General features: G+C 47.0%; 1 protein-coding gene across 7 annotated transcripts in view; it reads right to left on the bottom strand.

Moving 5' to 3' along the window:
• Window positions 1-15431, bottom strand: part of Znf532 (zinc finger protein 532) — a 116395-nt gene that overhangs the window by 99883 nt on the left and 1081 nt on the right. For 3 of the 7 annotated variants that reach the window (XM_005372992.2, XM_005372994.2, XM_005372995.2), the window contains exons 1-2: window positions 14006-14397; window positions 13812-13921 (exon numbers count right to left, since the gene is read on the bottom strand). The exons of 1 other annotated variant lie outside the window; for it this stretch is intronic. The gene's annotated coding sequence lies outside the window, so the exon portion shown is untranslated. 3 more of the 7 variants (XM_013511055.1, XM_005372990.2, XM_005372991.2) reach the window with 3 other exon arrangements.

The raw sequence follows: 15431 nt of genomic DNA, 5'->3' as shown, positions 1-15431 counted from the left end.
GAAGGAAGGAAGGAAGGAAGGAAGGAAGGAAGGAAGGAAGGTAGGTGGGAGGAAAGGAAGGAAGGAAGGAAGGAAGGAAGGGAAAGGGAAAGGAGAAAGGAAAGGAAAAGGGAAGGAGAAAGGGAAGGAGAAAAGGAAGGGAAGGGGAGGGGAGGGGAGGGGAGGGGAGGAGGAAGAAAGAAAGGCTGGGATATAGCAAAGGCTTTGGGTTCAATCTGTAGTTTGGGGGAAAAAAAACCTCCTGTCACCTGTTCAGTTAGTAGTAACTAGCACTGCCCTCCCTACCATAGCTGATTAGATTGCACCAGTTCAATGTTTGCTCGAGAAGTGGAAGGTGGACTGCGGAACATGGGTGATGCACACTGGTGTCTTAAATGTGTACGTGGAAACACAGGGGCTGCAGGGCTGCCACATCTGGCAATGTGCACAGGAAGGAAGAGAACGCAGTTCTACCACGGATGAGGCACAGAGACCACTGAGGACATATGGCTCTGACAAGAAAGCCAAGCAAGCTTAGTGTAACACGACAGGTGACCTCCTGAGACTCAAGTCGTCCTGGTGGCTGCCACCCCTGGGCCTTATAATGAGCTCTCTTTTTCCTGTGTTAGCTCAACAGCTCTATGTTCATCGAATGACCTCTATGCAACGCAAACTCCAAACGATATAGTCTTTGAAAGCCTTCCCGCGTGAACACTGCCTACAAAAAGCCATTGCTTCTCCTGACCCACATGCCTCACTTCTGCCACCTGGGCCACAGGCGTCCTCTGTCCAACACGAAGGCTGCCAGGGAAGGCTGGTTGTGGTGCAGTTACTGGTGATCCTGGTACAGCACCTCCTCTGGGGCTCTGTCACTCACCTCTTCACTCCCCACCGTCACTGAATGGACCCTTCCTGTCGGCACCACCCATCGCTCAGGTAGCCCCCTTTGCGCCATCCTGCACTTCCACATATCAGTCTGTTCCGCATTCTGTGCTCTCCCAGTTCCTGCCTCATTGAACTTTCGATCACCATCCCTGTTCTGCCCTCTGATGGCCTGGCAGCTCCACTCCCAGTCTCAGCAAGCTCCAGCCAGACCTCTGATCTGCTGCCCAGCTACACTACGAACGCAGTGCCAACTAACAAGCGCCCTCAGCTCCACCCCCTTTCTCCAGGGCCGGCCTCATGGCCTGTCCTGGTCCAACGTCAGCTTCGTCCCCATTCCGTCAAACCCCACTCCACTCCCTTCCCACAAACTGTGATTCCACAGCAGCCGCCACACCCACAGCAGAGGCTCCAACACGCCGCGTGCAGATTCTGCCCCAAACAGGGAGATGCTGGGTTTAGCTCATAATTAACAAATTGCATTTGAGGTCCCGGGCTCATATTTCACAGGAGTTTCAGTGTCCAGACGTCCAATAAGATCTAACAATCAAACAGGAACTCTGTGAAATGTCAGGTTTAGCAGACACATCAGGGAGGTAAATACCTCACATGACAGGCATCATTTTATTACCACAGGGGACTTAATCTCAATAGCCTTCACAAAGTAAGAAATCTGGCCAACGTGGTGGTGCACACCTGTAATCCTAGCACTCTGGAGGCTGAGGCAGGAAGACTGCTCCAAGTTCAAGGCCAGCTTGGGATACAAAGTGAGTTCAAGGCCAGCTTGAACTGCATGAACTGCACAGTGAAACCCTGTCTCAAAAAGACCAAATCAAGGGCTGGGGATATAGCTCAGTGGCACAAGCGCCTGCCTGGCAAGTGCAAGGTCCTGAGTTCGATCCCCCGTTCCGCAAAAAAAAAGACCTAATCAAGAAACAAAAAAAGTAAAAAATCTATTAAAACTGAAGACTTGTAGCCTCTTACAGCTCCAATATTTATTACACCAACTCTTTCCTACAACTCAATTTCTTATTTGGCTGGGGACCCAAGTAATCATCACCAGGACAGCTGGACTCAAGGACCCAGCAATGGTAACCTTCATCATGTTCCATTAAATACTTACTGTCCAACGCTGCTGTGAGGTGACTCTTCTGTAATTCTTATTCCAAGGGAAAGTCAAAGGTCACCTCAATTCCTTGTGAAGAATAAGAGCAGGAACATAGTGAGCTAACAGCTTCCAGTCCCCTGCATGCCAACCCGACAGTCACTCTCACGAGCTGACCTCAGCCTGGCAGTCTTGATGACAACGCGTTACAATGGCACCTCTGCCACACAACTCCTAGCCCTCATCTCAGTATTAAAATTCTCTTGTCTTTGTAGACTACCGGTGCCAAGGAGTCAAATGGAATAAGATATCGAAACGTAGCAAGAGGAGTGCACCAGGGATCTAGTCAGATCCTGAGTACCTAGAAATCCGTGGCCCTGCCAGAATGAGCATCTAGGACCACAAATCAGTTCTGGCCCCATTTGCTATCGCTGCGGACATCATATGCCAAGCCTGAGGGCGAGTCCCTGTGGAGCAGGCAGAGCCGAGAGAGTGAAAGCTCTGCAAGCAAAGCAGCAGCAGGCCTGAGACCAAGAAAACTGACACTACTCAGTGTGATCCATGGACCGGCAGTGCCAACATCAAGCCCTTTAGAGATACAGAAGTAGAGCTAGGGCCACCCTAGCTCTACTTAATCAGCAGCAGCACTTTAACAATATAGTGACCTACATGCAATTTAAAGCGTGAGAGGTGCGGTCCAAACAACAACGGCTCCCCCAGAAACGAAACGTCCGCCAGTAGCACTCGGTGCTTCTACACGCCAAGGCAACAGGAAGCAGTGGAATCACAGAAGAATTTGATCCCAGTTCAAATCTAGGGTCAGTCACTAGTGGTAAAATCTGCAAGCTAGTCCCTTTACCTCTCAGAGTCTTTAAGTCCTTTTTAGTTTTTCGCGGGGTTCTTTTGTTTTTGTTTTTGTCTTTTTGAGACAGGGTCTCACTATGCAGCTCAGGCTGGCCTTGAGCTCACTTTGTAGTCCAGGCCGGCCTTGATCTCGTGATCCTCCTGCCTCAGCCTCCCACGTGCTGGGATTAATATGCATGCACCACCACACCTGGCCTTTTTTTGTTTTTTTTGAGATAGGGTCTCACTGCGTAGTTCAGGCTGGCCTTGAACCTCTCAGCAATCCTCCTGCCTCAGCCTCCTAAGTGCTGGGATTACAGGCATATGCCACTACACTGGGCTGGGACTAGCTACATTTCAAGAGTTTAGCAGCCATACACAGCTGGTGGCTACTGGGCAGAGCAGCTCCAGACACAAAATAATTATTTGCGGAGCCCCCAGCTGCCTTCCACGGACCTACTGTCACTCCATATCTGCATATGAGCAATTAGTCATGGATGGTTATGTAAACATGGACAGAAGCCAAAAATGTGCCTAAATGTGTGCTAACCTGACATATTTTCAGTTATTGTTGCTGCACTGAGGGTTGAAACCAGGGCCTAAATGTGTGCTAACCTGACATATTTTCAGTTATTATTGCTGCACTGAGGGTTGAAACCAGGGCCTTCAAGCTGAGCTCTATTTCCAACCCTCCTTTCTATTTTATATTTTAAGACAGGGTCCCACTAAAGTCACCAAGCTGCCCAGGATGGGTTCCAACTTTCAATCTGCCTGTCTCTCCCTCCCAGAGTGCTGGAATTACAGGCATTCGCCACTACACGGTGTTTTTTGTTTTAAACTTTGGTCAATATAAATTACACCAACAGACAACCCTGACAAGAGCCAAGCATTAACTGGGCTACATTTTTCTTAACCAAAAAGAACTAGGTACAAGATTATGACAAAAAAATTTGGGCAACACCTTCCACTATAAATTAAAGTACAACCAAGGTGAATACACGCTACCTCCTCCCTATACCGTATTTAACCACGTAGAGGGCCGCTGGGCTGAAGCCCTAGAGACAGACAGAAGACACACACTGTGTCTGTTTTCACAGCCAAAACAAACATCTAATTTCACATGAGGTGAGGTACCACAGGAGACACAACACCCTCCAAGACAGGAGGGGGAGAACAGCCACTCTCCTAAAACAGGCAGACCAAGGAACACAGATACCTACGATTTTAGGAGAGCCGTGTTCACTTGGCTAGGCAAATTACAGACGCTGAATCTTCATAACCACCCTCTGGACAAGTACAGCTTGGAATTTAAGTAACCTCCTCCATGTCCTACAGGGAAGCAGCAGCACAGGACTGGCTTCTACAAGTGAGGGTGAGGCAAAAGGTGGACGTCCCCAAATGCTGGCTAAAGGTGTCTGAAAACCTGCAATACCTTCCCACTCAGGGTTAACTTGTACAGAAAGCACAGTCTCAGGTCCCCAACTTCCCCTCCCACTCGTGCTGCATGAAATCAGCAGAACCGGTAAGGACCAGCTTACCATGAGTACCCATGTGAGGCTTAATTTGATTAAGTCATGTTTTCGGGTTCATCTGTTAAAAGGATTATCAATGTGGACAGGACTAAGCTATATCGAAACACATATGATAAATTTTGGGAGGCAGAGAGCAAACAGTGAAGGGGGCAGCCTTGGACTAGGCGACCAGATGCTGGGTTCTAGCTCTAGACATGCCACAAACTACCTGACAAGCCCCAGCCCCAGCTTGGCGCACAGCAGAAGATGAGCAACGGGCTGGGGTGTAACTCCGTGGTGACGCTTACCCAGCATGTGAGGCGTTGGGTTCATTCCCCAGCATTCAAAAACTAAAAAACAGATACATTTTGGAGGAAAATGAGATAACTACAAATATCCAAAATATTTCTAGCTACCTGATGTTTTTAAACAAAACAGGAGGCTTTTGCCAGTACTTGGGAGGCAGGGTCAGGAGGCTTGCCATGAGTTCGAGGCCAGCCAGAACTAATAGTGAGACCCTGTCTTAGGAAACCAAAACTAAACAAATAAATCACAACAGAAGGCTTTGAAATTTCTGGCCTATTTTTTTTTCAACAATCTAATTCTTACTATACTGATCTCTCGAAAAAGAACTTGCCCCTCAGAGAAGAAAACTATAAAACCAATCCCCAGCCAGGCTTAGTGGTATACACACTTGGAGAGGCTACGGCAGAAGACTTGTGGCCTTGAGCTCACTTTGTAGTCCAGGCCGGCCTTGAACTTGTGATCCTCCTGCCTCAGCCTCCCAAGTGCTGGGATTAATATGCATGCACCACCACACCTGGCCTTTTTTTAGTTTTTTTTGAGATAAGGTCTCACTGTGTAGTTCAGGCTGGCCTTGAACCTCCCAGCTGGGGAATGTTTAGCAAGACCCTGCCTCAAAATAAAAAAAAAAAAAAAAACAAGGATTGGGGCTGTAGCTCAGTGCAAAGGCCCTTGGTTCTGTCCCTAATAATGAAGAAATAAAATCATTACCCATTACCAGCCCCAAGAATCAGCCTAAAAGTTTGTGTCCCAAAAGGAAAAGGCAGATTTGGAGAAAACAAGTCAAAAATTATGTGGGTGTATCTTCAAGTCCCTGTAATGGTTGACACATTGTATCACCCTGAGAAGTTTACAAGTTTAATGAAGCAACTTATCAGGGTACTCACTTTGTAAACATCCTGAGCCTGTCCAACAAGAGGGCCCTGCTTACAACTTCAGGGCGGAAAAGAGGCTTGCTCTTACCCTAGCCTTTTGCTCTTGTTGCTTTGGCTGTCTTCTGCTGCCTTGAACTGCTGCCCCTGTGCCATGCCCCCTGCCTTGGAGCCCGCTGAGTATGGACTAAAACCTCCACAAACTGAGCTAAATAAACCTCTCCTTTAACTTTGGATGTCAGGTACTGTGTCTTAGTAATGAGAGAAGAGTAACCAGGCCAGTCTCCATGGATCATTCCAGATGCCCTGAAGCTCAAATTCAAGTTGCAATAACTGACTAAAACAAAACACTACAAAACCAGAATGTCTGGGCTGTACACGCTCTCAAGCAGGAGATCCTTGGTATACACGAGAAACTAAGAAATGCACGGGACAACTAGGAAAACCACTCGGAGTTTGTCTGAAATTACTTATTTCAGTCTCCAGATGTAGATTAAAACAGAATTTGCTCCCCCTCCTCATTCTCAAACAGCCAGAATCTTGAACTTCCTCCCTGTAGGAGATGATTTAAAGGATTCTTTACACTGTTTATTTATTGTCTGATTTTTCCCAGCACCACTTTCAATTTACTTTACTTTTCTCCTCCTTTCCAGGAATACATAAAACACAAGGATTTCTCTATTCCTTCTCCCTTTCAATGTGTAGCCTCACCCTAGTGCCCAGTAAAATTCCTCTAAGTCTTCAATTTCCAGAGCTATCTGTGAATGCAGATAATAGACTTCCTTCTCTCTGTGCTGACTACAGTTAGGAAAAATGCGCCTAAACCAGAAGGCCCTGAGTGTATCTCAAATCTTCCCCCCACACGTCCTCCCCCGACAGTCACCAGTTAACCTGAACACCATCAGTGCCTGCTGCTCAGCCCAAGCTGTGCCCCCTGGGGCTCCTCCTCATCCTACCCCACCACCCCACCCCACCGCACCCCCGCTATACACTATCCATGCTTCCCAAGACAAAACAGCCTACTAATAGGGCCAAGCTCTAAATCCCACCTCCACTATCATTCATGATCTGGGAGATCTTGGCCAATCTCTGCCTCGGTTTCCCCATTGGTACCACGGAGATAACAGCATACAGCTCATCTCACTGATTCAGTATGAAATGAGATAGCACAAGCAAAGGCCACCGCATACTGTTTGCTTTCTGGAACTTTTCTACCTTCTGATTTACCTTTTTTTTTTTGGCAGCGCTAGGGTTCAAACCCAGAGTTTCTCACATCCTAGACAAGGGCTTACCACTGACCTATATACCTCCAGCCCTCCTTCAAATTTCTGAAGCATGTATTTTAAGTTTTTAAGCTGTCCTACCCTCTTCATTTATGGATTTTAGTACATAAGCTATTATCTTAGGGACCCAAACCTCAGTGCATTTTACACCTTCCTTCCTCCATCTCTGTTCTACACTAATTATAGTACTCCCCCCTTCTCTATGATTTAACTTTTTAAGGTTTCAGTTACCCAAGATCAACAGTGTTCTAAAAATATTACATGAACAATCACAGAAATAAACAGTAACTTATTTTTTGTTTCATTTTTGGGTTTTTGGGGGGTTTTTTTTTTTGAGACAGAGTCTCACTATGCAGTTAGTTCAGGCTGGCCTGGACTCACTATGTCTCTCAGGCTGACCTGGAACTTGTGGTAATCCTCCTGCCTCAACCTCCTGAGTACTGGGTTTACAGGTGCGCACCACCACGCCTGGCCTCAACAATAAGTTTTAAAGAACTTTTCTTGCCAGGCGTGGTGCGCACGCCTGTAATCCCAGCACTCAGGAGGCTGAGGCAGGAGGATCATTGCAAGTTCGAGGTCAGCCTGGGCTACAAAGCGAGCTCAAGGTCAGCCTGAACTGCATAGCGTGACCCTGTTTCAAAAAGACAAAAAAAATTTAAAAATAAAAACAAAAAATTAATAAAGAACTTTTCTTATAGTACGTTGTTATAACTATCTTATTATTTGATAATTTTTTACTGTGCCTAAATTATACATTAAAACTCATAGGTTTGCATATATAGGAAAAAGTCATAATCCACATGGGGTTTAGTACTGTCCAAGGTTTCAGCACCTACTGGGAGTCTTGGAATGTGTCCCCCATGGAGAAGGGGGATGCTGCTGTACTCCCAACCTGGGCCTCAGCCCCACACAGGCCTCCCATACTGCAGGCTGTCAGAGCAGAGGGGCAGGGGGCTCCTCCATGGCACCTGGACCCAAATCTGAACACACCAGAACAAGCCCCTCCAGTTCTACTTTTCTGGATCTCTTCTGCCTCTGAAAGTGTCAGTGGCTAAGCAACCACAGACAGCACCTCTGGAGCGTCATCCACTGCTTCCTCCTGCTTCCTCCCCCTCACCTCCCACATCTTGTCAGGTGCCTCCAACACCTGGGCCGCTGCACAGCTGCTCCTCACCATTCCATCCTCAGAAGCAACACCTTGGATCCATAGCCCTGGTGGGTCCCCCTGGACGGCTGCAGGGGATCCCCCATCCGACCTCCCTGCCTCAGGCCTCACAGCCTCCACTCCACCCTTCAGGGTGCTGCCAGAAGACCTTACTGGCTACACAAGGACGGGCACAACAAAAGGGACCCTACAGAAGGACCTGCAGTGCAGGGCCCTCACCTGCCTCTGAGCTCACCAACAAGCCCCATCCCCGACACACACCAAGCCCTCTCCGCCTTCCCATGGCTGCCACAGGCTCACTGGTATTTCCGGGCTCAGCCGGGAAGCCACCTCCCCACACTGGCATCAGGTGACCCTTCACATTCCTATCGTAGTTTCTGTAAGCTACTTCCCACTGGATTTTTCTCCCTGGTTTCTTCTTCCCTCTGGATTCCCAGGCCCTCACACAATGCCTGGTCATCAGGAAACAGTACCTATTAAATAAATGGCTTTAAGAATCCTCAAATCAACATCATTTGCCACTTCTGGAGCTCTCACCACCGTTACTTCTACTCATTCTTCCAGAACTTGAAAGCTAGTTTATCCTTCAAAGAAAAAAAAAAAAAAAAGGATCTGTTTCTAAAAACAATCTCCCATCTCCCTTGCTTTGGGAATGCTTAAATATTTTCACTTCTTTCCAAAGGATCAAAGCTGAACAAAGTCGAAGGGCTGAGGCAGAAAGATGGCAAGGTCAAGGGCAGCCTGGATAGCCAGTGAATTCAAGGCTGGCCTAGAGTACAATTATCTGGGCTCAAAAAAGCAAAAGACAGGGCTGGGAATACAGCTCAGCGGCATGCACACGGTCCTGAGTTCAATTCCCAGTACCAAAAAAAAAAAAAAAAGCAAAAAAAAAGCTAAATAATATTTAATAATGATGTCAAATATTGGAGTACCACCAATATTTTAGCAGTTGCTAAATTAAGTACAATTAAGTTATTTACATACAACCGAAGTTTCCATATTTTCCTAAATTTCAATTCTATTATTGTGTGGTATTTTAATGAACCTGAAGACAAATGTAAAAATTAAACCGCCAAATGTTTCTGAAGAGATTAAAAGTAACTGCTGAGGTAAAACAGAGTATTTTACCACTTGCAGCTTTTTGTTTCCACTTTTGCTAATTCCGATTAGTTCAGGGTTATAAAGCATGTCATCCTATTAAGAGACTATTCTATTATCGTGATCATCTCCCAAGCGTCTTCAGCGTTCACCAGTTCTCTTTCCTTGGAAGTCTTAACTGCAGCTGTCAAGGCCAGATCTTTTCTGTGAGTTAAGATGAGCTGAATTTACTTTCAAACACACTTTTAATTAATATAAATACACCATAATATTTAAAATAGTGAAGACCCAGGCAGACAATGCCAAGTATTTACCAAGAAAAATGAAAACTTACATTTGGGAGGCTGAAGCAGGAGGATCACTTGAACACAGGGGTTCAAGATTAGTCTGGGCAGGGCAATAGAGCAAAACCATATTCAAAAAAACAAACACCTCACATTCCCAGAAAAACCTACACAGTACAGAGATGTTTACAATAACTTTCCGCAATCACCAAAAGTAGAAACAGCTCTAATGTCCTCAAGTGGTGAATAAAGTGTGGTACATTAACACAGTGGAATACAGAATGCTAACCAACAATAAAAATGCACTGACAACTCGGGAGGCTGAGGCAGGAGGATCATTGAGAGTTTGAGGCCAGCCTGGGCTACAAAGTGAGCTCAAGGCCAGCCTGAACTACATAGCGAGACCTTGTCTCAAAAAAAAAAAAAAAAAAAAAAATGCACTGACACACAAAATATAGATAGATGACTCACAAAGGATTTTTTGAGAAGGGTCTTGCTTTGTAGTCCAGGCTGGCCTCAAACTCATGGGGATCCTCCTGCCTCAGCCTCCTGAATGGTGGGATTACAAGTGTGTGCCACCACTCCCAGCAAACCACAAATGCCATTTTGCTAAAAAGCTATTTTTATGACATGCTGCAAAAGCCAAAACAAGAGAGACAACGAATAATGCCGCAAGAGCAGGACACTGACTGCCGGTGGGGAGAAGAGCCTAAATACAAGGGGACAAGTGGATGTGGTGGGACATGTCTGTAGTCCCAGAAGTCTGGGAGGCTGAGGCAGGAGGACTGCAAGTGTGAGTCCAGCCTGGGCAGTGTAGCAAGATTCTGTCTCAAAATAAAAATTGTAAAGGGTTGGGGATGTAGCTCAGAATGAAGGCCTTAGGTTCAAGTGAGGGTAAGGGAGCATACATGACAAAGGGGTAACAGGAAATTTTAGCATGATGGGATTATCATGAATTGATTATGGTGGTAAATACATGACTATACCCGTATCAAAAGAATTGTACGCCACAAAGTAAATTTCATGCATGCCTGTAATCCCAGCACTCAGGAGGCTGAGGCAGGAAGATCACTGTGAGTTTGAGGCCAGCCAGAGCTACAAAGTGAGTTAAAGGTCAGCCTGAACTGCATAGTAAGACCCTGTCTCAAAAACAATAAATAAATAAATAATTTTAAAATGTCAGTCTTGTCTGACATAGTGATACATGCCTGTAATCCCAACTACTCAGTAGGCTGCGGCAAGAGGGCTGATAAAATGGAGGTCTGCCCCTCAGCAATTTAGAAAAACCCTCACCTCAAAATAAAATTTTTCAAAGGGGTAGGGATGTAGCTCAGTGGTACAGCACTTGCCTAGCATGTACACGAGGGCCTGGGTTCAAGCCCCTGCACTGCACATTGCTGGGCGTGGTGCCACGTGCCTGTAAGCACAGCACTCTGGAAGGCTGAAGTGAGAGGAGCAAAAGTCGAAGCCCACTGTGGGCAACTTACCACAGACAGCCTCAGAACAAGGGGGGCACATATATACCTTTGTGCAAAGGGGTTCAATCCCCAGTACCACCAAAAGAAGAGTTAATTTTTGCTTGGGACAGCGGTGCATGCATATAACCCAGCTGAGAAAGCAGTATCACAAAAGCTTGGGCATTCAGTGTGATCCTGTCTCAAAGTAAAAGGGGCTGAGAGTACAGCTCAACAGCAGAGCAATTACCTAGCATGGGTAAGTCCCTTGGTTCAATCCTCAGTACCACACACACATACACCAAAAAAGTCAATTCTTTAACCATGACTTCTCTGGTTAAAGATTATCCCTAAAATATAATTACCACAAAGGGATGGATTTCTGCAGTGTCCACCATGGCTGCTGCTCTTGTTTTGCTAGTAAGTATCAGAACGAAGAAGAGCTCTTTGGGGATAGAGGAGCCCCCCCAAATGTCTTTTAGATCCCTTCAGCTTCCCTTGTACTGTATCTTTTTAAGGTTCCACATGAGGGCAACCTGGGCTCCAGCTGCACAGAGGAGTGAAGTTCTACCGGGAACAGGAGAAAGGTTATTCAAAAGCCACTGAGGACAGACTATTCCACAGCAAAGCCCAAGAAGGCACCTCTGAGGAAGAAACTCATCCAAGTCAAAGGTATAAGCAAAATATTCCACTTACATGTTGGCTACTCCTTCCTAGACCTTCCTTAAAAATGAGTCAAGCGGGGGAAAGGGGTCTCTGAGAAGGAGGAGAATAGAGGAGAACAGAGAGGGGCTCCCAAAGCAGATTAGGCTGAGACTTCTCAAAACCCTGCATCCGCCATTCCTTAACACGGAAAATATGACTCAATTTCAGGCAAAAGATAAAACACTTTCTTTCCAGTATATTCTGGGCCAAACCCACACATTCCTGCAGCAGAGGGAATGGCCCACAGGTCTTCCTCAGAGACTGCCCCAGGCACTCCCAGCCAGGCGCCAGGCTCGGCTCCAGCACAGGCCACCGCCCCAAGTGTGGGTGCCTCCGTGTTCCCTCCTGCTTCTCTCAGGGAGGAGCATGCCTTTGCTAATTCCCCAGAACACAAGGGGTTCCTCTCCAGGGAGACCTGGGCCTGCTACATTGTTACAGCCCAGCATGAGATCAACACCTGGGGCAAGCCCCAGTCCAGGATGAGCTCATGGCTGCTGCCTGGAGAACCAGCTCCCTAACCTTCAGCAGCATTTGCAGCTGGAAAGACTGGCTTAAATGCAAAACGAATGCTATTTTCAGGAAGACTTCTAGGGGGAGGGTGAAGAACAAAGCTGAAAACCTCCAAGAGAGTAAACCAGAACATTCCATGACATGCTGCGCCTAAAAAGGTTTTTTTAAACATTTTTCTCAAGAAATACTCATTGCAAGGGCTGAACTGTCCAAGTTAAATAAAAACCACCGACTCTAGAAAGACAAGAATGAAGGACTAAACGATAAAACTGCTTATTGTATTAAGCTAATTAAGGTTTATCATATTAACCATCTGAGTTTTAGTTGGCACCAGAAATGCGCGAGCAGCGTATCATGCAACATGGACTCGGATCTGCTATGCAAGCATATTTCTGCCACAGTCATCTGCAGAACCTCTGGCAATCGAAAATGAGGTAGAATTGAAAACCAATTTTAGCACAGTGATTTGCAAAGAATTCTGTTCCATCATGTAAGCTATTTACTGGTATATCCGTCTGAGATTACATTTATCTCTGTTAAATACTACATAAAGTATTCCAAGCTAACCATGCACTGTTTCCCCTTTTGCCAGTTTTATCACACAGACAATGTTCTGCAGCCAAATGAAAAACATTTCAACAATAAAAACCTTTGCATACTTAACACCCTTCACTGCAGATATGCCCACCAACTGCCAGCATAAAACTTAACCAATTTCCAAGATCCTGGGCATTTCTGACAAGACTATTCTGTCGAACAGAGAGAGGAACAGAAATACCCACTTCAAAGTGAGGGAGAAATTTATTTGCAATCATGTCTCCTACGAGCTCCTCTTGACTGTACCTCTACCAAACCAGCAGAAAGGCAGAACCAGTTCTGTTGCTGAGATCATGTTGGATCCGACTCTGGAGTGACTGGTTTCCTGTTTGGGGAAGTTGCAGTTCTTTTCACAAGGAACCCCAAGGCAAAATGTTTAGTGTTCCCCTGAAAGCTCCCACAGCCTTTGTTCTTCACTTTGCTACACTCCTTACGGCTTTCTCCTCTCTTCTCCTCCTCTCCTCTATTCTCCAACCTCTGGTTTGGGAGGGTGTGTGAAAATGCCAGCACAAATCCAACTGCAATCATCTGAGGCACAGACATTTCTACCACCCATTACAGTAAAGCTCTGAGTTAACAGGCACCTCTGCACAGAATAAGCCAGACTACCCAGTTTCCTCCTGGTCTTGCATTAGTATTCCACATTAAAATGTATGCCACAAATAATCCAATGGCGAACTCACCGTCAACCGCCCCCAAAATCAATAAAAGACATTCCACCACTTGACTCGGAGTGAAAAGCCTTTCAGGTTAACACAGAGAGCATGGTAAAAGAAAGGTGATGAATGAACAAAAGGCGAGTCTACCTCCAGGCTCCTCAAATCCTCAAAAGGTGGCTTGGCTGCCTCGATTTGGTGAAGCCCTTCCTTTTCTTACAAGGATCAGGAAAATGCCACATGTGTCTTGCTTCAGCCTTACGCAAAACAGCCTATGCTCCACAAGGCCCTGCCGCCTACCATTCTCTGAACTTGCCTCTTTCCAGGCAGGACTGCTCCAAATGCCCAGGCACATGCGATTTTAATGAAGGCATTCAGATTTCACCTTGATAGCAATACCTTCAAAAAGTCACTTGAAATCCCATTAAACATGGATAACATTAAGAGTATTTCTTCTCACTCTGAACCCCGTCTTATCTCCAGGGTACCAATCCACTGTCTGTCTGTGTAGGAATGGATCTGCAAATAAACACTTAAATTCATGCTCAAAATAGCATATCTCACCTGGTGAACCTTGACCTTTTGGAAAGACTTTGGATCAGTGTTCAGTGACTGTCACACGGCTGCATTCTCTGCAAATATGAAAGGGTTAAAAGCAGCCCCAGTCAACAGGCCTACAAGGAAAAAAAAGACAGCATGTATGGCTAACAGCATCACTGGAACGCGTTTATGCTCATTTCCTAGAACAATATTGTTACCTTTTGGCCTTCACAACAGTCAGAAGTATCCCAAACACCCTTTAGTAGCTTCTAAAAGGAAAAGCACAAAACAGAACATACCCTGCAAGAGAAAAAAGCATGCAAAGTAGCATTCTTCAGCAACAAACAAACTACCATCACAAATCCATCAGTTCATTCTGGTTTTGTTTTGTTAAAAATACAGAGAAAGACACAGAGAGAGACTGCATAAACCAAGTGTCCCCACCCTAGCAAGGCACATTTTTTTCTTTAATAAGGGTCATAAATCTCAGCTCCTCGTCCATCCCTTAAGCAAAAGAAAAAGGCAGGAAAAGCCCAAGTAATCTCAGACCCTGCAAACCTGCACCTTTTTCCCCATCGTCTCTACACAGGCTCTTTTAGGGCTCCATTAGTCACGTACCAGTGCTGTGTGGTGTCTAAGTGTGCATTCACATACTGTGTTGGGATGGCACCTTCCTGCAAGCTCCTCTGCTTTTGGCTGCCATGAAGGGAGGAAGCTGCTATCCCACTGTAGTAGCTCAGTGACTGCATTGTGTTCAGGAGCTGATCTGCCTCAAACCAGTTTCAGCCGGTTCTGGTCACCCTACATAAAAAAGCTATGGCAACCCTCGCTGAGTTGCCAACAAGTCCCTGAAAATCATCAGCACCGGGGGATCTCACTGGGGGTTGCCTCGCCCTTTTAGGTCTTTCTGAAGAGGGGAAGGTCATCGTGTGTCCCCCCCACACCACACAAAGCACACAGCCTTGGAAATGCTCGCCTCACCAGCCCCCCGAGCCCCTTAGGGCGCATTCCCCCTCCCTCCACCCCGAAGTCCACCAGACACTGTTTCCCCCTCCTTCTCCTTCCCCCACTTACCTCCCACAACCTGGCTCAGATCTTTGTGTACGTGTGTGTCAGTGTGTGTTCCCTGTGTTGGTGGCTGACAAAGAGCCCCCAAGAAAGCAATCTATGTGTGTCTCCTCACACAGGATGCGTCGGTTGCGAGCCGGCCTGGCCTCCTAGCAGAGTGGTGCTGGCTTGTTGACCAGGCTCCTCTCTGCCTGTCACCCCCACCCCACCCAGCCCCCTCCTCCCTTCCGTCCCTCTCCTTTCTCTCCCAGCCCTGTCACCACCACCAGCAGCCCCCCCAGTCTCTTCCTCCTCCTCCAACCTTCTCTTCTTTCAAGCACCTGGGGGGGTGGTGAGTCCAAATCCCTTCACCTCGGGGTACAACACTGGGGATGTATGGGGCGGTGGGGGACCGGTGAAGCAGGGCGGTGGGGAGAGGGGGCACACGGAGGCCTCGCGAAACCCTCTGCGCACAGCCAGCGCTGGCGGGGGGCGGCAGCGGCCGGCGCTCACGTGGCCCCCTTTCGAGCCGGTGGGGCCTAGCCAAACCGGCCCTTCCTCGGGCCCCCCAAGGAGCCCGGCGGGGCGCGAAGGCCC

The sequence above is a fragment of the Chinchilla lanigera genome, unplaced genomic scaffold (genome assembly GCF_000276665.1).
Source record: "Chinchilla lanigera isolate Chin_1 unplaced genomic scaffold, ChiLan1.0 scaffold00001, whole genome shotgun sequence".
Taxonomy (NCBI): Eukaryota; Metazoa; Chordata; class Mammalia; order Rodentia; family Chinchillidae; genus Chinchilla; species Chinchilla lanigera.
Note: the sequence above shows the minus strand (reverse complement) of the source record. Positions and strands in the feature narration are given on the sequence as shown.